Source organism: Perna viridis, chromosome 3, assembly GCF_037379345.1.
Source record: "Perna viridis isolate PV_CMFRI_1.1 ecotype Kerala chromosome 3, ASM3737934v1, whole genome shotgun sequence".
Taxonomy (NCBI): Eukaryota; Metazoa; Mollusca; class Bivalvia; order Mytilida; family Mytilidae; genus Perna; species Perna viridis.
In genome coordinates this window covers 20,161,175-20,184,721 of record NC_142447.1, presented here as the reverse complement: position 1 = coordinate 20,184,721, position 23,547 = coordinate 20,161,175, and the positions used below count along the sequence as shown (strand labels likewise).

Sequence of the window (23,547 nt, the reverse complement as noted above, 5' to 3'; positions counted from 1 at the left end):
GGATTGTTCCCACTATCAAATATGCAGCCACACTAGTATATAACACTAGTTGGACTGCATATTTGATATAGGGAAGAAGCCCCTGTGCTGTAGTCAAACGTTTTATTATAAAAGGACCACCTCATATATCCTAACAGGTCCTAAATTATTTTTTGACTTCCAAATTCCGATTTTAGAAGTTCCATCAATATTAAAAGGCCCCATAGACAATTGTTTTATTGCAGGAGATCAACAAATTAAATCTTCTCTGGACAGATATTTTGCCATGGTGACCCGAGACGATTTTGTCCATCTTAAAAAGATCTTTTGGTACTTTCATTTTGAAATTAACTCTAAAAAAATAACGATAAATGGTTGATTTATTGTATAACTTTTGAAATTGTAAAACTAGCCATATATTAATATACTAGCACATTTAAACTTGAAATGATTATTTGCAAGTTTATTTCGATATTTCATCTTGAAAAGTGTGTGTTGTTTTTGATGGTAGCTAATATGTCAACGGATGTATTGTATGATATATTTAGAGGGTCCTTCATAGGTAAATATGAGGACTGATGTGTGAAATGATAAAATATATAATATTCTGAGCAGTATGAAAAGTTCCATGAAAGTACTATGACAATGTTACTTTGGATTTTTTCTTAAGCAGCATGCTTTTACGCCTAGACACCGTTGTTTCGATATTTAAACAGAAGTACTGATTTTTCATATGTTTGGTCTATAGGTTTGCTTGAGTTACAATACGTAAAGGTACATTTTATAGGCTTTAAATAAGTTACAGGTGCAGATCCAGGAAACTTTGAAAGGAAGGGTTTTTCAAAAAAAGGTTTCATGCTTCATTGATTGTTTGCTCAGTTATGCCCATATTTTGCGTAAAATTAACAAACTTTTCTAACAAAGGGGGATCCAACCCTTGAACCCTCCCCAAGACCCCCCACTGAATAACATGATTGGTTTGTTCCAGAAACAAAAAGATTTAGAACTAAACACCAATTTGAATTGATTACAAATTACAACAATGGGAATCGTCTATCCGTTTGACATCCTTGCATCCCTACTATTTTGTACAGAACAAGAAGACACAAGCTCAGAACATGATTGACATTAATTCACAAATACGGATCTGTTCATTGTTGGTCTGTTTTTCTTCTCTAAGTATGAACAGAAATGAAATTACCATTTTCATCTTTATGGAATTTAGACAATAAGGAATAACAGTGCATGTTTTCTGTTTTCGATTAATTGTGTGAGAATGATGGGCATTGATTGGCTCTACTTGGAATTATAGTTTACAACCTATGATAACCAAGAACAACTTAACCTATAAGGCTCATGGACTTCCATTTTGTATGTTTGAAAGAAATGTCTTAGAACTGCATGCTTTAAAGCAGTTTTTTTTTAATTCGTAGAATATAATGACTTAAGTTCTACGCACAAGTTGGTGGTTCTTCGAATGAAATTAAAGCCTGTTTGTATATGTCACAAACTTGATTATTTCCGCCAAAGGTTTTGACACAAAACTTTGTTCCTGGTAGAAACTTGAATTCCACAACACCAAAAATCAAAAAGTAGTTTGCAAGTAATCTAATTCTCTTTAAACAGATTACAGACAGCAGATTAAGCCACAATGTGGTGACTAATTGCAACCCTATTATATCAGTGCTAGATGTTGTTTGGCAAGGTATTTTTTGACTTGGTGCCATCCTAACCTATAGCATCTGACATGTTGAAAGCCACCGCAAATTTGAATAAGCTAAGTTGGGATTATGGAGGAACGGAATTCCAACCTCTTACGTTGTAGGAGTAATTGCAAACCCTCTACACTTTTAATGTGGAAATGCTTTCAACCGAAAGTTATGTTAAAACTACACTTTGACTAACAGAGAAGGAGAACTAAGGCATGCACTCAGGGCTCAAGCGAAGTACATATACTTGTTTAATATGTATTTTTTCAATCATTAATAGAATAGTTCTTTATTTTATTGAAGCCTTCAGGGGCTAAGTTGAGTTCCTGGGAGGTCATCGAAAGGTCTTTGTCTGACAGGTTTTATAATTGATCAAGTTTTGCCTTTTAATATGAAACACGAATCAATAAGGTAAGGCTAGTACCGATGATCTAAAATGGTTCATAAATATTAAAATAATATGAGATATTCGACTCAAATAGACCAATGATGTTCAAAATAAAGCATCTAGGACCGACAAAAAGTGAATAGGGATTATTTAACAAAATTAAGCAGAATTATTTATCATTTCGAGATAGAATTTCATTTCCGATTTCCAAATCGACTTAGGTATTTTTCTTTTTAGTTTTTGAACATGTCATTAGTAATTATCAAATCACATCCGATCGTCTGCTAATAGACATGAATTGGTATTGCATGCCGGGATACATATAGCACGAAAATGATGGTTCATTCTATAATGTCCATTTCCATTTAATTCTAAGCGACACCCACAGAATATTTCCAATCAGATTCGTTCTGTCACTTCAAAGACGTATAAACCAGAAAGGAATTAAAGCTTTGATTGGTGAGATAATCCACTAATGCACATTTCACTCAGGTCTCATGCATATTTAACAACTCTTACATAATTATTTTTAAAAAGTCTTTTTCTGCAGAATAAAAAAACAATTCATAATAGAAACTATAATTAACTTATAGAATCACTAAGTTCTAATATTTTAATTTTTGCAATTTAATGATATATAGAATTGCCATCGTTTATATTCTTTAATTGAATGTAGAAAGTGGCAGAAACACGCCACAGAACCATAACAATCAAAGTGACGGTTTGTCAAATTAGTGCCAGCCCACGTAGAAAGGGAAATAGATATTTAGAGGAAAATTCTTCGCAAACTGACACAAGGAAGGGATAACAAACATGAACAAAAGTAAGTATACTATATTCTTTTATTTTTTTTCTATGCAATATAGAAACCACATAGAACTCCTTCCATTTACAATTAACAGTTTTTTTTTATTTTTCGAAATAATTTTATATACTCCACTACATAACATTATGTTATTGTTACAATATTGCTTTTTTCTCCAAGATGCACATCCCTGTTTAGTATGTCTCAAATGTCAATAGTGGCTTGCTACAGAAGAACCGAGTACGCGCCCTATTTTACAATTAATAGCGGATGAACCAAAAATTTGCTTTCATTTTGGGGAAATTTTAGGTGAAAATTTCTGAAACTACCGTTAACTGTTCGTGATTTAAAAAAAAAGGGCGTCTATCGCATTCAATCTCAATCAGAAGAAAAATGCCTGTTTAATAAAAGTTAAATGAATTTTAAATGCTGTGACAAGATGTAAACTCCTTTAATATTTTGAAATCGTTATTTCGATCGCCGATTTTCATGCAAATATTGTACCAAGACAAGTCCGATTTAGATCAGCTATCATTAATTCCTAATTTTAAACACTTCCGCATTCAATGAACATCTTAAATTTAATTATAATTGAGCATGTCGATTGTTACAACATTAAATCATAAATGATATTAATATTCATTGCATGGCTTCTATCAAGACTGTTTCCATTTAGAATCAGGTTTGAAAAAAAATCGGAAATTGTTTCTATAAAGGTCTAAAAATTTGTTTCGCAAAATGGTGGATTCTGAATGACAAGATTAAAATCTGTGTATAATGCGCACAAAAGATGCATACACAACAAAAAGCGAAAAGAAATGCTTGAAATTAAAACAGGTGGCTATTTTAACTTCATTAATGTTATTTTCACTCCATTAGTTTAAAATCTTTGCAGTGTGTTAACCGAATTTTTACAGAATAAATTCCCGTAATAGTGGTAATTTTGGATACAGAAACAGAATGATATTTCTATTTGACAGGTGCTGTCTTTTTTAGTTTTAAAATAAATCTGACATATTTTCGTAAAATGACAGAGTGGTTGAAATTATTTTTGGTGTGAATAAAACTATATAAACACAGATTTGGTATTGTATACGAACTGTTACAATTTTAACACAAAATAATCTGAACTTCAAAATTCTAAAGAGAATCGTCGAGTTCAGAAAACACAAAGTTTCAAACGATACACACACTTGTGTTAGCCGGGGTTCCATAAAAGGAGGTGCTAGGACATTATTTACCATTTTTTGTCAATTTTACACGTGAAAATTATAAATTCTCCAATAAAAAGGACGGGTGCCAAACCCTCTGCACCCCTGATTCCGCCACAGTCCATAAACAAATTCCCAAAGGTATTTACTTGGTAAGATTACCTTTTATACGACTAAAATACACCCCCCCCTATAATTGAGAATACATGTTTGCATTTTTTTTCTTTCTTTCTTTTCTTTTTTTTTGTGAGGAGCGACTGAATAGAAGAAAAGACCCTTTAAAGAGCTATGGTGATGTACCGACCCCACCAAAGAACTAGTTTACCACATAGTGTGAAACTAAGTTGTAGTTTTAAAATTATTTTATCCCCTTTTCTTACAGGAATGATAATAATGGAACGATTCTTTTTATTTTGTCTGCTGTTATCCCTTTTCGGCGAAAGTTCAGAACAAATCAGCTTTTCAACAGATTGGGGAAGTGGTAAAAGATCGTTTTTGGATACGTACGAAAATATCTGCAAATCTAAACTGGAACAGTCACTTATATATGATATGGCAAGCTTAATACAAGTAAGGATATATTAATGAATATTGTGCAGGTTAATTGTGCATGGTACCATAACAACACCACGATGGTAGCAGTCTCTATTAAAAATCAGGTAGAAGGTGATAAATCAATTCCAATAAGTTCACTTTACTTCAAATTCAGAAACATAACCAGTCTTAGTATGGCGTTCGTTTGTTTCTCTTTTGAGACAAAAATCAGGAATTTTCGACTTGTTGACACCTGTCTGATATTTATAAAGACTGATACTTAAAAATATATGCGGAAAACGAACAGAACGATCGAACTCCACTGAAAATCGGGGGTTATAACATGGAGTTGGGTCCGGTTAAAGGTCATTTATCATTCTCTATAGTGCATAGGTATCTCATAATTGGCAATATTGGTAAATCAGGCCATAGTGATGACAAGTCCAAATAATTATGTCGTCTTGAGAGGCTAAGTTTTATTTTGCTAGGTCGTCTGTCTAGACTAAGTGACCAGAGAACTTTTGAATGTGTTTAGAAATCAAGGAATGAAATCAAATCGCTTTATTTGTAAAATACTTGCTGTTTTTGTGTCTGTGTACAAACCGAACCCTATTATCTTAGATTGAAATTACGTGCAAACTAGAAGCAAGGAGTAAAGTTTTATAAATATGATTTGCAAATAAGCAATTAAAAACTCAAAACCCCATTGATACATTTGGACATGCACAGTAGTTTTATTTGAATCCTGTTCTTCACCATCCGTTTAAGTCATCAACGCATCGGTTGCATACCCAATTTTTAAACAGACTTATTGAGGATAATAGCGTAATCTAATTTTTATATTGAACAGTAAATGACGAGTAAGTCACACTTCTTTAACTGAGACCATTTTAAGTGGGCGCCACAGTCTTCACGACAGCTGTGGACTCCTTAATCAAGAGAGGGGGCATTGTTATGCCAATTTCCATGAAAATGCGTGGAATGCACCGAATGGCACTTACTCACGTTTTAATGCAAAGTAGTTTCCTCTTGAAGAAACATTCAATACACTTCAAATAATTAAATATAGGCCGCAAGTCAATTCATATAATTTCTAGTTGAAAAAACTAATCATGAGAAGTTATGCAACGCTACAAAGAACCGGAATTGAATTGAGAAAAAAGGTCTTTTTGAGTTGAAATATTTGACACGAACTACCGAAGTTGTTCAGTATAGCCGCATCAGATATTCTTCTTACGGTTTAGGCACGCTAATAAATTTATTCCACATGCCGTTCAACGGAGGCACATTAAGTCACACGTGGGATGATTTTAAACATGACGTTATTTTTTTCATAGCAGTGTCACGAATAGCCACACGGTTTAAAAAGTCTTCTAGTCAAATGATAAACCTTGGGTATGTAATTTTTTTTTCGGTCGTATAATACTGTCCCCCTGTCATTGTTGTCGTTAGCGTCTGTTAACTTTAGTGTATATACGAAAACTTGAATAATAAAACTTGAAAGTTAACACATTGTTAGTATGGACTTGGCAGAGGATCCTTCATCGTTTTGGAGGTTTTTGTTCCACCCTTTTAAAAGTAAGGGGCTAAAAGGAAGAAATCGTGTGTTATCATAAGAATTGACTGGAAAAATTTATTGCTGATCCGATTTTTTTTATCGAAACATGGTCAGATGTCAATATTTCCTTTTGAAATTCTGTTTTATAATATAACAAAAAATAGGTATGGTATATATGTCAAAGAGACAACAACCCCATCGGAATGAAAATTACAGCCCAAGGCCTCCTATTGGTCTTCAATGAACGACGAGGAAACCCTCATACCACAGCACAGGCTGCAGCTGGTCCCAAAACATCATTATACACAGGTACCCAGGGTTCCCTGTATACTCATGTGACAGAAAAAAATAAACTAAACGTAAAAACTAAATAAAACATTCAGAGGCCAGAAATTCCTGATTTGGGATAGGCGCAAAAAGGGGGGTTAAAATACTTCACTACCATCCCCTTTAAAATCTGACCACTGCGGAAAAAAATATAACGCATGAATAAAACACACCTAAAAAATCAGTTCAAAAAGGTTTGAGTCCCGCGTAACAACGGAAGTAAAGAAACTAAATGTAAATACACAAATGTACCTATAAACTAAGGACTACTATCAGTTAACTGACATGCCAGCTCCAGACCAGTCTAAACCTACAAAAAGTTATAAGTTGTATATAAAATCAATCCTAATTCTTCTCATGGGGGGTTGAGAATCACGGAATCAAAATACTATCCTTGACGATTGGACAACAATATCGAAAACCTTGAAATAGTAATTCCTCGGTTATATAAAGGTTCCTTTAGTTAAAATCCGAAAAATTGTTACAAATAAGAGAAAATCGAACCAATTGTTATAAGTTTTTGTTCACAAGGAATGGATCACGTCAAAGAAAAAAGAACAAAAATTCACCTTTTTTATTTTTGGTTAGAATGGGATTTTTATGAACGGATTCCTTTTGAACATCCTTATATTTTTAATTAGATATCTCTTAGGCTTTTCCAAAGGGGCCACGCGCCAAACTATCGGCTTTTGATTTTGAACATTTTATTAGAATTTCAAATGTTTGCTGTCTTGAGTGCAAACTAGTTGTTGTGTCCATAATTAAATGTAAGTCATATGCTTCAGTGTGTCAAAAACTAATTTTGCCCCAAGTAAACAATGTTTGACATGCTGCGGTCGTATGATGCCGCACTCTGCAAAGCATTTTATTTTACAATGGACATAAAAGAAGAAAATACAAACAAAGATTAATCCTCTGAAAAAGACTACACCAAAAACCACAAAATTATCTCGCGATGAACGAAACGGAAGAATCCAAAAGTAGGTACATACAAAATGCAACCAGCACGAAACCCATAGTGAAATCGGGCATGAACTCGGGTGCAACGGTGAGAATTTCTGCTTCTTGTATGAAACCAGCCGTGGTGATTTTTGAGGGTAAAATATTTGGCACATTTTCTCTCTCTGATCACAACCAAATTTGACATCGGATATGTTAGCGAATTCGGGCATCATCATTTGCACCAATTAGATAACAAATGTAGTTTGATTGCGACAAAAGGTATTTTACCCCCGTAGCTGAACTGCGCCAAAAAAGACTACCAAATGCGCCAGTTCACCTGCAAAATATCTTCAGAGGCAGCGATATCAAATATTTCACAAAATAATATGAAAATGAAATAGAAGTTCAGAATGTAATATTTTCAAGTGTTAATTCTTGAAGGCAATTTGAGACATTATCAATTTACAACATACATTGTCGATTCTGTTATTTTTCTGTCGTCAATTTAGGATCCCGGGATTCGTGGCGCAAATGAGTTTTTGCGCAAAGTGTCCCTTTTTGGCGCGAAGGGAGATCAACCGTGAAGTCATTTAGACGACTATATAACTTTCATGACTGTTTGTTTTGATTTATGCCGCAGTACCATCGATGTCAATAGAGAAACATCGAATGACTGTTTACTGTCTAATACGTACCAATGATCTTGATCCTGCCAATTAAAGCATCAAGTTCAAGATCATTCATACTTTTCAAATTTTTATTTCATCGAATTCATCACACAGCTGATATATATGGAAGTTGGAGGTCGCGAATCATATAGGATATATGGAAACTCCATATACATGTGTATGTCAGTCAGGTCATAACAATGACCGTACAGACTTAATCAATGACAAAATATCCCTGGCCTAACAAATTATGTGTCATTCGCTGAGCTCTTTCGAGGAAATCCGCGTAATGGCCACAAATGACTCCATATATATGTACGCTTAGGCTCTTAAAAATATAATTACAAATGAAGGGATAGTTGATAGTATAAAAATGCAATACTTTTATTGTGAGCAAAGGCGGACATTGTACTTCATAAAAAACCAATAAATGAAAATTACTCATAAATGATACATTTTATCTTATTTTTCAGAGACACGTTGAAAATTTCATGGACTGCAAAAGTGACAGTGGTAATTTGAAACACCGACGATAATAAAGTATGGAGGTAAAACACCAATTATAGCTTACATCTAACTAAACACACACACACACACACACTTCTGTTCTCGTCAGCGTTGCCATTGTCGTGTTTTTAAGTTTGCGAGTTTGTTCCATCACCATCTCAATTTGACTGATGCGGATTTACAGTGGTAACTTTCATAATCACTGAACTTTCGTTCAACTAACTGTCCATCACATTATTGTATCGACATCTCTTAAACTGGTCAAAGCAATGCAGCACTTGATACTTGCCATTTATTTGAAATTTTGTTATCACTTTTCAATTTAACCACGTACAATGCAATTTACAAAATGAAAAAAAAAGTACTCACGTATGAGTATATTGCTTTGTTGATTGACTGAGTATCGTCAATTTAGGGGAAATGCTCAGATAGTCTTAAATTGGGATTCTTGACATAATTTTTCTTAAATGGTTCTATTCTTCCTCTTAATTAACCCGAATAATGAACTTTAGCGGATTTTTTTTCAAGTTCTAATGTCATTGAACAAATTTACCTACTATGATTTTGTTTTAGTATTTCAGTTAATCTCGGATTTTGCCATTTAGTTTATACCAAATGGAGTATTAAAATCAGTCTTGTATTCAGTGCTCCTTCCGAACCACTTTAAGTCACTTCATTTTGTTTTGTTTTTTGCCTTATGCCATTCCTTTTGACTTTTTGATCTGGATGAATATTCCTTACGCACATTTTTCACTTTTAAGTTTATTTTAAGAAGTGTAATCGTTCTGTTACCATGGATTTTATCACTGTTGTTGTCGGGGTCTTTCAGAGCTTACTTACAGTTGTGTTTACACTTTTCGAAGACCTGTTGGTAATCTCTGTAATTATTTACGACATTGCATTTTTATAAAGGGTATACGATAGAACATTTGTTGCGTTTCACAACATCTGTTCTTTTTTTTTCTATTATGTGACGTCATATCTCTGCAGTCTCGCCCATGTTTTATTCAACAGTTGTCGTATAATACTTTCAGTTCCTCAATTATTTTTTATGATTTGAATATCAAAGACCTAAGTCACCTCTGTGTATATGAAAATCGAAAAACCATGTATAAAATCAGTGATTATAAAGAATCAAAGAAAAACTTAATTTATTTCTTCTCGTGTGTTTCTCAGAAACCATTAAATCGACTTTCTTTAAAGTACTGGACGACGAACGGTTCCTTTAATTTTCTTGTATTCATGTTTGTGCAAAAACGTATTTAATGTATCCAATTATTTCTATTTCAGTGAAAAACTCAAGAAAACAGAGAAATAGTTTTTTTTTTTACCAGCGTCAGCCACTTTACCTCACCGGGGCATTTCTTTATGCATGCAGTATAATACAATACAATGTACTTTCAAATATCAGATAGGACTTATTGCGTTTCCTCAGTTAAATAATTCTGGGTGGTTTGAATAAAACTAAAAATAAATTAAAGCAGTTGTTAGTTGTTTACTTTATCACAAAGAATTTGACAAGGAATCTCATACACTGTATCAAATATTGCTGCTCGGACGTTAAACCCCAACAAACAAACATACACTGTATCCACTTTTATGTTTCAACAGTTACAATGGACAACAACTTTATTGCGCTTTCGTAGCACTTTGTCAAATATATCGTTTATGACCTGTGTGTGTACTCCATTATTACTATTTTTCTATTAGTGAATTGTAGTACTTGCATGTAAATTTCCAGTACGCAACATGTTTTGATATGATATAGCATATCGTGAAAAATATAGCATGCACATTTGTTATTCATAACTACTACCAAAGTATCGTAGCAAATTCTGAAACATGATTGACATTTTGCTCAAATGTGTTTTTCAAGAATGTATTTGCCTCCGTTTAAACAGTATGGAAAGACAATAGGATCAAAATTCTGAATTCCTATATTGTCAATTCGTAGCATCTAAAAGTGTAATTTCAAAATTTCTAATTTGTAAAATTGTCAGTGAATAAAATCTGAATTTGTACATTTAAACAAACAAAAAATCCAATTATTTGCAACTTTGATACTCAACATATTTATAATTTGTATACGAATTAAGAATTTTGACCTCTTTTGGCTTTCCGTAAATCGAGGCCCTTCGCATACATTTACAAAGTAACATTTATAAATGCTATGGATATAAACACACACACACACGTATTTATTAGCAAGGCACACATAAAACACTGTTATCTAGATAAAATAATCCACAGAAAAATTATTAATAAGTAACACAGTGACAGAGACAAATACTGAAAAAGAGTACTACTGGAGTACAACCCATACAAAGAGCTGTCCTGATAGATTGTTCACAGCGAGCAAATTTAGATTACCGACAAACACTGCAAGAACCATTATCCGAAAAATTTCAAAAGATACAAAATATTGAAATATTCATAATTATATTCTTTGTTTAGTAATGTATTAAGGTCCAAAGACTCACTGTCTCGAAGCCCAAAAACTTCTCTTACCAAACTTGTTTGTTCTTGAAGATAAGCTTTGCCTTAACGCCTAAAATTATAAGAACTATATATTCGATTATCGACCGAATCGTGCATGTAGAAATTTTGGACCATGAATTGTTGATGAATTGTTGATGCCATGGTTCTCATCCTCTTAACTTTAAGTGATGCTAATGAGCTGATATTTTGAGGTAAAATAGTGTACGAGTTATAATTGTATTTAATCTTCGTATTAAATGTAAGCGCACGTTTCTTTTTTCTTTTCTTTTCCTTTTTAAAATTATTTTTGGTGATATGGTCATTGAAGAAGTGCCATAAAAGAGGACAATAACAGAAATTTGACTTGACATGGGAATGCACGCACAATTGATAGCTTTGACAGTCAGTTCATTATAAAGTGTCTTTCAGTTCTTTCAATTGTCGGACTGCTTTTTTCACTGATATAGTGACTGTTAAAATCCAGTTTAAGTTAAGACAGAGAACCTTCACTTCGTGCTAACCTTTTATATGATGGCACTATTAAGATTGACATGAGTTTTCATTTTGCTAGTGTGTTTTAGGTCCATTTGCAATCCCATTCATGAACATTTTCTGAATTTGCCTGCATTTATTGAAGAAAACCACGGGAAATTACTTTTTCCAAAGACTACGTATGCTTCAAGAAAAAATGAAGAGTATTGTTCCTAGGATGGACCTTAATTCAAATATATCAAGCATTTTACTTTGACCAACCTTCCCACACCATATCCTGCTAGAAAAGTACAAAAAATTGACCGAGTCCATGATTTTTTTAAAGTCAGTGAATTATGAAGAAAGCAGTTATGAGCTTTACTAACTTCCATACATATAAACGAATAACGTTTTTGCCAGTTTTCAAGTGTTTTTCATGCGGACTGAAAGCAATAACCTGATGGAAAAGTAGCATGGATATAGTTAAAAAGTTTTCAAACTGTTTTTATAGTTAGTTTTCTATTGCTTTCAACAATTATATTCCGTTGTCTTTCTTTAAGATAGCATCTTTTATATAAAAAAAAACACAATTCAGTTTGTTTGTCAAAAATGATTTGACTGTCACTAAAAATTCCCTCTCTGCTACACCTCTCAAGAATGTAATACATGTATTTATTGAACCTTTAATAAGTTGGCACATATATTGTTTGTATTCTGTAAGTTTGTGTTGTGAGATTGAAATTTATAGAAAAGTAATTTTTTGTTTTCCTAGTATAACGAGAATAGGTATGGTGATTTTATCAAAGAAACAATAACCCCATCGGGATTAAAATGTCCGCCCAAGGCCAATCAAAGGTCTTCAATAAACGACGAAGAAACCTTTACACCGTAGGTCAGTCTGCAGGTGGCCCCAAAATATCATTATACACGGGTACAGCGAAAGAGGTTCCCCTATATACTCAAATAACATAAAGAACTAAAGGTGAAAACAAAACAAGAAATACAGAGGCCAGAAAATTCCTGACTTGAGACCGGTGCAAAAGATGCGGCTGGGTTTAAAATACTTTGGAGTGATCACAACCCCCTTAAAATCTGGCCCCTGTGGAAATTTCTTTATTTTAAAGGTACGTGTTTACTATACCTACCGCTGCATGGTTTTCATAGTTACTCGGTGTTAATAATTTTGCATTGATAATCATATAATTTTATCATGTAAATCTTACATCATGAATATTTTCAGAATAAAATATAGTTTTGATCGGAATCCGCTACTGCAGCTATTACTACAGGAATGTTTCTAATTTTTGAACGGGTTATTTAGTATAGAAACATTCCTTATAATTTAATTTCTAATGAATAAAAGTATCAATTTGTAATCATAGGATTTGTTTTCAATCTCGGAGTGCGCACCGATCGACGTTAATGACGTCATAATACCAAGCAAGATTATATAAATTAACCTTGTAACTGGTTTATCAAGAGAAACAACCGATTAGAAAGCTTGTTACAAATTGAATTATATTTATATTTTCCAAATTTTGGCATTGGAAGTCGAAGACAAAGTACAATCAACGTTCGTATCTCGAAATCAGTGGCTTTATAATAATGAACGACTTGATGAGTGATGCTTATCTCGATAAAGCTTTTGATGGAATTTGGGTGTCCATTTACTTTTATACTCTATTCGGCTTCGACATATTTAACTATGGTACAGTCCTCATGATCCGGTACCGAGCAAATCATCACAAATCATTTCTCAACTTTTAGACAACATTAATATATTTTTTTCGGAAACCCACACAATGTTTTCCAAGCAAAAAAATCAAAACAACAAGCCCAAATCATGGATGCACAAAAGATTGAATTTTGCTACTAAAATGCAACGTTTGTGCCGATAATATTCTGTGACGAGTTTATTACCTTTTCATTCCCCATTCTATTAACACCAGAAAAGAGAAGTTGCCTTTATTTATTTAAATTTTATTTAATTTTTTTCGACAGGTAATGACAGGTATACAGCTCCAGTACTACGTATGAAGTGGAGCTGAGTATCCTTGCTATGAAAGAACTCCAATTGCTGACTTTCAAATAACCACTTTTTTACTCAAAAACTGGGGGGAAAAAATCTATTTTTATTGCAAAATCCATCGAGTAAACTCTACACAGAATGATGATCAAACGTTTTCACTGGAAACCATTACAATCTGTTATTTAAAAATGGAAATTTATTTTTTATTTTTTTGTATCCAAATCTTTTTTAGAAAGTTTTTTTCTTCCATTCCCAATCATGAAAATATGAATTGGGATGTTTTGAAAAGAGAAATAAGACATTAATGTGTTAAAGTATTGAAAGAAATTCGAAATTTGTGCACAGTTTCTTTTCATATTAGTATATCTATATACACTGCAAATGAGTCGAAGATTCTGACAATGTACATTGTCTAGTCGAAATTTCCTCTGCCCCTGCAACCCTCCTCTTTTTTATTTTTTTTAATTTGGATATTGATATATCAATATCCAAATAAAAAAGAGGAGGGTTGCAGGGTCAGAGGAAATTCGGACTACATTGTCTCATGTCGTCATGACAGAACTAAGCAGTTGAAATACTGATAGTAGACTTAGAGTTTACTATCCAAAGGACACCTGCAATTGTAAGGATTGGCTGGACAGTATCCCTTTTGGGTGGGGGTAAAAAAATATCTCCAGTGCCGAATCCAAAAAGGGTTATTAGCTGGACTGTTAGTCTGTGATTTTTCTAGTGGGATTTTCATTGACAATCTTCCAGTTAGGAGTAGGAAACATTCACTTTTTTGTTTCTACTGACTCTCATAATCATGTAAAATTATAAAATGTGAAATTCAGAAATAGCAAAGTTTTCAATAGTTAATTAGACTTCCATAACTGTGCCCTGTGGCCTTATACATGTACATGTAGAAGGACTGGTCATCCCTAACAGCCTACTAAATCAGGGACTTTAAACTACATTCCCTAATTCACATAAATAATGGTGCCTCCCAGGTCTTTATGTTAGAAAAAAAAGGCGAACAATTGAGTAAGTTATGAAAATGAATATTATACAATTGAGAAAGTTATGAAAGTGAAAATACAGAGTTTGTGTTTATAAGTAAAAGAATATCATAGCATCATGTTAGAAATCAATAATTGTTTATTAATTATCTCTAATTGCTAACTGGAAAATTATCAGTAATCAACGTCTAATTTGACATATTTTATGTATTTAAATAAAACACAAAATTTAAGATTTATAGGCACCCAAATAGTAATTGCTCAAGTGACTTCTCCCTCTAAATACATGTATTAGCAAAATGATTAGCAAATACCAAGAGTTGTCTATCTTTGCCCAGATAAAATATACCTGATCAAAGAAGGTCAAGATGTTATGATTTATGTCAGGTTCATGTAATTTGTCTGAGGAAGATAAACAAATTCTGCTGTAGACTGAGCTTGTAGAAACTGTATTGGAAAATATAAGTTTCAATAAAAGTAGTCCACTGGAGATATTAATAATTTGGTTATGTTACACTACTGAAAAGGTTCAGGAATATTTCCTACCAGAATCTTACACTATAACCAGTCAAAAATATTTCACAATAAGTAGCAGATCCAAGACATGAACATAAGAAGAGTTGTTTTTAGGACCTAACATGTATATTTATAAAGTTTCATTGATTATCATAAGATATGATGAATCACCCCCTGCCTGGTTTTTAGACAGAACAATACTTATAAAACATACCATTATTTATAGACTGCCAGTATAAATATAGTTTCTTTTTCTGATATTTGTAACTATATGATAATTATTGTTGTATGCAAATGTCCAACATGCTTTATAAATAGTCCTTTCATTGGAATAAACCATGTTCTATACTTTTCTATTAATTCTAGGTACAATATACTGCAATGATTTTTATGAATTTAAATTTGATTGTCTATGAATCAATATTGATTTGTGACAAATATTTATTATTGTGCAAATAGAGCACAAGCAATTACACATTACCATAAATAACAGTGCTTAGGGAAAACAATGTTTACAGCCAAGTTGTATGCTTAATATGATCTGTTTTAATTCCTTTATACCTTCTTGGGTTATCTTTCCTTTATCATATACAACTGTAACAATTGACATGATTAATTAAAAAATTTCTTTATTTTGTGAGATGCTGATTTCCTAGGTTATCTGATATGAAGCTTTGTGGATAATCAACCTCCATGATGAGTTCTAACATTGAAAAAAAGAAAGACAAGTGGCAGTGTTCTAGAATTTTTAAAATATTTAGGTTTACAGGGGAAAAGTCTAAATGAAGATTGACTTTCCCTCACTTGAACTTATCAAATCATTTAAAAATACATGTATTAAGATTTCCACTTGCCTAAGGGAAAGTGGGGCATAATAATAAACTTTCCCACAGCAAAATTGCACTTGCCTCGGGTGACAGGAATGTGGAATCGTAGAACACTGAAATGGAAACATGGTTAGTATACATGTACATGTGTAGCTGGGTACATCTCATTGATTAAGCTTATATATAACTCAAACATCTTGGGAATCTACTGTTGTCAAATGAGGTGAGGAAGTAATAGTAACCCTTGACTACTAATAAGAAACTTTGCAACTACAGTTGGGTTCTAAAAGAAGGAATTTTATACTGCAACCATTTTTCTTACTTTTTGTCTTTATTTTTTCTCAAAAACCCAAATCATTATCTTTACTTTTACCATATAACTTTGAAAAGAAGGTAGAAAAAACAGGCACAACACTCCTTTCCTTTTGCATCTATCAAATTCATATGATGTGACATTCTATCAGCTGTTTCTATCCTGATGCCATCTTGTTTGTTTATACGAGCTGTTTTCCCATGGAAATCAACCTGTTCTATATTAATTTTCTGACAGTGCATCATTGAAAAAACCTGCTGCAAAACAAATTCATAATACAGTTCTAGTACATTACATAACACTTTAATTTATTTTTCCTCTTACCATTTTGTGGTGGTTACTATGGAAACATATTAGAAAAACATATTCATCTTCAATTAGTGTTTTTTTTCGTGATAATTATGTTACCAACATACAACACCATAATACTCCATTATAATCAAGAACTAGTTGCAAAAAACGTCATTTAGTAATTTGGCTCTCACTGGGATTTTTTTATCAATTTGGCCTCTTCGTTTTTCGATGGTAAGGTAACCTTATTATGTAATTGTTTCCGATGTAATGCATGTTTTTGTGCAATAAAGTAAATTGTAAGATGACAGATGCTTTTATGACAGATTTTTTATTGTCACAATTGTACAAAGCATGTTTTTTTAGCATATTAATATGTATGGGTTGGAGCAACAAGGAATGTTTTGTTTTTTTTATGTCGAAAAACAAAATCTAGCATGATAATTGTTAGAGCAACAAGAAGTACTCTTCCTATGACTTTACCTGCTGGTAATACTAACAGATTTGTACAAGTTAGACTTCTAAATCTCAAACTGCAGTCTTAATAAGTTTGCAACAAGCCAGCCTGTCCAGCCCCTTAAAACCAAAACAGGGATTGTGAAATTAAAAAAAAATTGTTGTAGGAAGTCAGTTATTTGTTATTAATTAAAAATTTTGATATGTGTGCTTGTTAATACTTCATAAACACTAAAACTGAATAGTAAAGTAACGATGAAAAACCCTTACAAAATAAAAGAGACGGAATTAAACAATTCAAGCATTTTGTATTATCACATTTACATGTTTGTTAAAAGAAGTGATTTTACTGACCAATGTACAATGCACTAGTAATTCAGCTTTAAAATTCTGTATTTTCCACAAAAAAAACCCCAGAATTTCAGAATCCTCAATTTTGATTGTCTAAAGGCTGATCCATCTCTACTTAATGCTTTATTTTCAAAGAAGATTATAACATGAAAATACTATTTTTTTTTATCATTATCTCTTTTTCCTCTGATGTTCAAAAGGTCAGACAAGTGTGATTTACCAAATTGTTAAAAAATAAAGCCACTGTTTTGACAATCGTTTATTTATCTCATTATCTACTACCAAATCCCTGTTTAAACCTTGTCCAAACATTTACAGTAGAAAATTGGCAATATAATACAAAGGAAATGCTGCCTTTTGTTAAGAATTAAATGCTTTTTTTGTTTTCAAAAACAATGTTGGTTCAGAAGACTAATAGATTTTAAAAGTCTGGTTGTGTTTTGTTTTGTCATAGTGTTAAAAAGTCATATGAAAGTTGATGGGATAGGTTTACTAGTACATTGTAGTTAAATATATGTACAACATCGTGTGATAATCTAATTTCTCTGGTGAGAGTAATCTGAGGAAATCTACATGTAGTAAGTTCAGATTTATTTTTTTAGTGTAAAACATATGTTTTGATCTATAAAACTGACTAATAATTTAAAGCAAGTGCAGTGTTATTTGATCATAATGGGAAAATGGCTGCCCTTTGTTTTCAACACTTTAATGATATTTTTGCCTGGATTATTTTGTAGACTGACAATTGATATTTTTTTAAATTGGGAAATCTTTCAGTAACATGAATTTGACATCAATCCTAGACATTTCATTCATAGCAAAATGAATAAAAAAATAAAATAAAAAAAAATAATAACTTTATGTTATATAGCAGTTTATGAATAAAAGTAAGAAGTTTCTACCCCATTGGTATTTCAATATACATTAGCAATCGACAGTTCATTATAACATATGTTTTTACATCAGATACATCAAAAGATAAATGAAGAAAACTAATATCTACACAACAGGGCCTAATCTAGACAGCAATGACCAGGAGACGTTTTAGTAACTTCTGTTTGAAAATTAACAATATTGACATTATTGTCTGTATAATGTATTATAAAACTTCTCCCTTACAAAGACAAATTGGAAAAGTGAGCACAAATAAGCTGAAGTTTTTGCCCAATTTCTCCCTCTAGATTAGGCGATGCTTAATGTTTGAGAAGTGGTGGTATTACATTCTTCAAGCATTAAAAAGTTTGTTTTTTCCAGTTAGTAATTAATTTTCTGTTTTTCAAAAAGAAGTGTTATGTCATAAATTTCTCTTTACTTAAAAAAAACAAAAACAAAAAAACCAAGAGGAATTTACTATCTTTAGAAATCAAAGTTGTTAGTAATTCAACTCCTTGCTGAAAAGGCGTAGTTATGGAATTTTCATTCAAAAATTAAATCTCTGCTTTCTGATTTGAAATGTTACAAAAAAACTTAAATCTCTTGTTTCGCATATTTAAATCTGTGTAATTTCTATACATGTACCTGAATAGATGAATTCATTTACAAAATCAGTCTGGAATGGGAGATAACTCATCTCTATTTACACCCAATAAATTATAAATTCTGAATGCACATGGTCATGACACAATTTACATTGAATTATCAATAGATTTTCTGTTCGAGACATAAATCTTGCTGACACTGACAGATTATGCAGTTTGTTGGTAAATTTTACAATAATTATGTGTCAAATTACTTTCAATTATAGCATTTTAAAGTGAAGCAGGCATTGTGCATGACAGCACTGTCCTACCATTAAAGTTTGCAAAGTGGGTAAAAAAGTGAAAATGTCAGCAAATTGATTCTTATATGGTACTTCCCACACAGTGGCATATTGTTCCTTTTTATATGAAATTTCATGTAAATTATTTAATCTGCCAATCATTGGTTAGTAATTGGTCCTCTCCAACATTATCAGAAAAGTTGTTACTAGGATTTAACACATTTTATTGCTGATTATACTATTTTGTATTCTGAGTATATTATTAAATTAAATTTAATTTTCATTTCACTGATTAAATGATAAGTCCATGACTCTATGTAAAAGCCAAAAGTCATGTCCTTTGTGGTATCTAATTAATTTATCAAACTCCAGCCTTAATCTCACAAAGTTGGTAATCAGTCAACATAAAATAGTCAATTTCAAGTATTCAATGGCCTGAACATAGGGACTACTTTTACTAATTGATAAAATTATGATAATATTCCCCTAAAAATCCTTTATCGTGTCATTTGAGTCGCCTGTTTAGTTGAGTTCCTCTGATGTGGTTGTTCAGTATTAGCCATCAGACTGTGAAATGTAGAGAAAGTATTTTAAACACCAAATAAAGAAAAATATTTGTTTTGTCAACACTTGTCTGATTCTCTTTAAATGGTTTGATAATTGATAATTAATTCATCAAGTACTTTAAAGATTAATAGAATAATGTGACCCTTTGTGGTAATTTCTAGTGGTTGAGTGTAATGAGCCCTTTTAAGAATCATGACTTTCATACTGCTCTGAGAAGGTTACCTTCCCTTCTCAATTTGTTATGTAAGATTTCTTATATAATGATTATGGTGAAAGTACAAATGATGTAAGCATAAGTTTAAAGAGAGCTTGGACAAGCCTAAACACTTTAATTCTAAGCTGGGAGAAATAGAATATCAGTTTGCTCTACCACTCCTTATTTAGTTATAATGGTTTGGGATGTCATCATCTGTGTCATCAGTTTTCTGTTTTCTGGACTAGCTTCAGTAATGGTGTGTGGATCTTTGATTTTTTGCATTGTGTCCCCACTCATACAGGAGTTGTGTACCATAAAAGGGACACCCTCCCCCCAAAGAAACAAGCATTTTATAAAATTTTGATTAAATAACTAATACATAAGTTAAATGAGTCCTTTTTCTTTATTGATATATTGTGATTCTAAATGGAACAAAAAATGGGGGATAAAGTTTGGAGATAATAATGACAATGTGATTAGTCTGTCTAGACATCTTTGTTGTGGTTCCTGGCCATCTGTCAGCCACTTCAAGTCATTGTCTATAAACAGCAGAAGATTGATGGCCAAGTCTTAGAATATTACAAAACTGCATATTTTATCACTTTTGCATTACAAACAAGATCTCAGCTTTTTGCTCTTAAACTACTAGCACTTGCTTTGAAAGCCTTTGAATGGTTAGTAATCATATGCAGGATACTTTAAGATATGCTTTTAGGTTACAAGAAAACTCTTGAGTGCTTGATTGAGATCACAATCTTGCATAGAATTTCTCGTTAACTTCTAAGGAAAGCTGATATTTTACCGAAAATAAAACAAGAGAAAAAAAAATCTGAATAATGACAACAGCAAACTTACTGAAATAAAGGAAAAAGAAACAGTAACTTTGAAAATATTTTCTGTCATTAGGGGTTCAAATTAGTGTTGGTCCAAAGTCCAAGATCCTCAATTTCTGATACAGGACAACTGAAATTTCATTTTTGTAGGTTTTGGGCCTACCTAGTTTACATTAATCTTATTGAGGACTTTTCACTTTCTTCTGGTGGATCTTTTTGTTTAGCATGCATAAAAACAAGGGCCTTTCACACTTGAAGGTTAATTTTAACCCCTGTATTAATAAAAAAATAGATATACACCAAGTGTAACCCAGTATGGTTCTAAAAGTTACTTGTTTAATCTAATGGGCCATTTCTGACCACCCAGTCTGAAAAGACCATTCTTTTGCAGTTTTTAAGTTGATATAAATTAGTTACTGTAAACCTATAATAAAATTGGTGTTAGGTGATAAAGAAAATAAACAGTTTTAAAATCCTAATGGTTTTGAATTTATCACGTTCTGACTGTCCATGTCCGTTAAATTACTTGCCAATTGATGGATATCAAAGTTTGAAATGGAGAAGATTTAACGATTTTTGGTTCAATTACCTTACATATAGATTAATTTTAAACTTTACTGACCATATCTTATTGAAATTACCTATATAAAAAGATTATAATCAAAGTTTTTGAAATCTGGTGACAGACATGTCGCGGATGATGGCCAGTAAATTACAGGTGGCCACCAGAAGTTTAATGGGTTTTATGAAATATTTGTGAAATATTGATGTGTTAAATGCCTGGTACCTAATGGTAGATTTTAGTTATGGTTTAAATGACAGTCTGGAATATTCATTAATTTAAATCTAAACTTTCTCAATTTTGGACATTGACCTTTGGCTGTGATGGCTGATAGTGTCAGACTATTCATATTAATTCAAATTTTCATAAATTTTTACATCAACTATTGGTGTCACTGTCTTAAGATAACTGCATCTGGATAGGACAGTGACTTACGGGACATATTATAGATTTCATAGCTATTAAGTAGCCGTCTTTGTAAGAATCATGCAAAATCTGAAAAAATGTGATACACCCAAAAAAAAGCTACATATTTTTATTTTTATAATTAAGTTGTTTTATGGGTCTATACTATGAAATGTGTAATTATTCATTCAAATCTGCCTGCTCTTAGGAGATAATCAACACTGAAAATCCAATAGATTCTATTGTATTTGGTTGTCAATTATAGAGTTATCTCCCTTAATTTTGAAATCTACAGTGCATTCTATATAATTTTTATCTCCTAAGAACACAGGTTATTTGGAAAACTGAATGTTAATTTCTGTTTCCTATGGAAATTCAAACAAACAAAATATAAAAAATAAAAATATGTGGGCTCTTTACCCATGAATCATATTTTGCTTGATTCTTAGCTGCTACTTAGTACAAACTTGATAAACGATTGATGACAAAGGCATTGTACCAGTAGTAAGCTGTGAAGGGTATAGACAACCATGTATATCTGTATATCCGTTAATGTAGATTTCATGTTATATGATAATTTTGTATTCACTGATGACAATCCCATTTTTTCTCCCCAGCTGTATCACATACAGATCCTGGACTTATGAAAATGGCATTTTTTAGGACAAACATGTTTTCCAGGCTATTAATGGGCTTTTTTGTCCAAGCAATACTCAATATTATCCAAATTTTCCAACAAAAAGGGGGTCGTAACCCTATTAAACCTTGCCTTTCTGTACTATACTTAAAGTTGCTGTACTGTTCTGTTAAAATAGTCTTAACTTCATATTTTGCCAAAATTTTCTCTGTTATTTAGCAATTTTATTAAACATCTCCCAATTAACATTTGAAAAATTGAAAAACTTCTATTAATTATACCCCCACACATTGAGTGTTGTTTATTGGATTCACCTTGTCCATCTTTCCATCTGTCATTCTGTCTGTTTGAATTTCTTTGCAATTATCTCATATAGATGAGTTTTGGTTGCTGTCCAATGGAACTTTCCATTTTCTCAATATATGAAACAATTGTAGGTATACATTGTGTGGCATAGCATGAACAGTCTAGACATAGGAATATTAAATGATGAATCTTGTTAATGGTCAGATAATTCAAACCTTAACATTTATTTTTGTCTTATAAAAGAAATTTTTTTTAATAACAATGTGTCGAAATTATTTATTTTTATACCCCTCAGACAAAAGGGTGAGGTTTTATGTGAAACTCCCAGAAAAGTGGTGTGTCTGTCTGTTCGTCCATCTGTCTATCCCCTTACAGTCTCCAGTTCATAACTTGAGATCAGATCAATGACTTTTATAAAAACTATGTGCATTTGTTTTGTACCATAAATACATGTCATGTTTAATTTTCAGCAAAAATCCAAAATGTTGTTTTAGAGTTAGTCCATTTTGAACATTTTGCTGTCCCCTTTTTTTCACCATTATGTGGATGTTCCATTAATGCCCTGTTTTTTTTTCTGTTTTCAGATCCTAAGAAGAAGTACATTGGATTAGAGAGATTGATTGATACAAGAAGACAACCTAGAACTGAACAACATTTTTGTACACTGTTATATAGGCCTTAATACTTCAACTTTCAAGAAGTCTAGGTATATCAACTACAGAGTACATGTACTTGAATTTAGTTTTTTTTGCTGTGGTCAACAGATTAAAAACAAACACAACTTCGGTTATATTGTCCTGACTACTTAAAATTAGACTGATTCAGCTGGGTTGTAAAATCTTTGGGATACTTTTTAAAAAAATTTTGTTTCTATTTCATGTTGAAAAACAACCTTTAATACATTTAATAAATATTGAAGATTTC

The 23,547-nt window shown here is 32.1% G+C and overlaps 1 protein-coding gene and 1 long non-coding RNA gene across 6 annotated transcripts in view; both read left to right on the top strand.

Annotated features, from left to right (window-relative positions):
* The first annotated feature begins 2,758 nt into the window (after positions 1-2,758).
* On the top strand, positions 2,759-10,092 carry LOC148621372 (uncharacterized). The gene is made up of 4 exons (XR_015920849.1): positions 2,759-2,899; positions 4,475-4,662; positions 8,595-8,669; positions 9,919-10,092. It is a non-coding gene; the product is annotated as an uncharacterized LOC148621372 (long non-coding RNA).
* Positions 10,093-13,506: 3,414 nt separating this feature from the next.
* Positions 13,507-23,547, top strand: part of LOC148621371 (leucine zipper putative tumor suppressor 2 homolog) — a 59,464-nt gene continuing 49,423 nt past the window's right edge. For 2 of the 5 annotated variants that reach the window (XM_088575621.1, XM_088575617.1), the window contains exons 1-2: positions 16,643-16,785; positions 23,208-23,329. The gene's annotated coding sequence lies outside the window, so the exon portion shown is untranslated. Of the gene's footprint in view, positions 13,579-16,642; positions 16,786-17,809; positions 17,937-23,207; positions 23,330-23,547 lie in introns of those variants that run through there. The other 3 variants (XM_088575622.1, XM_088575618.1, XM_088575619.1) reach the window with 2 other exon arrangements.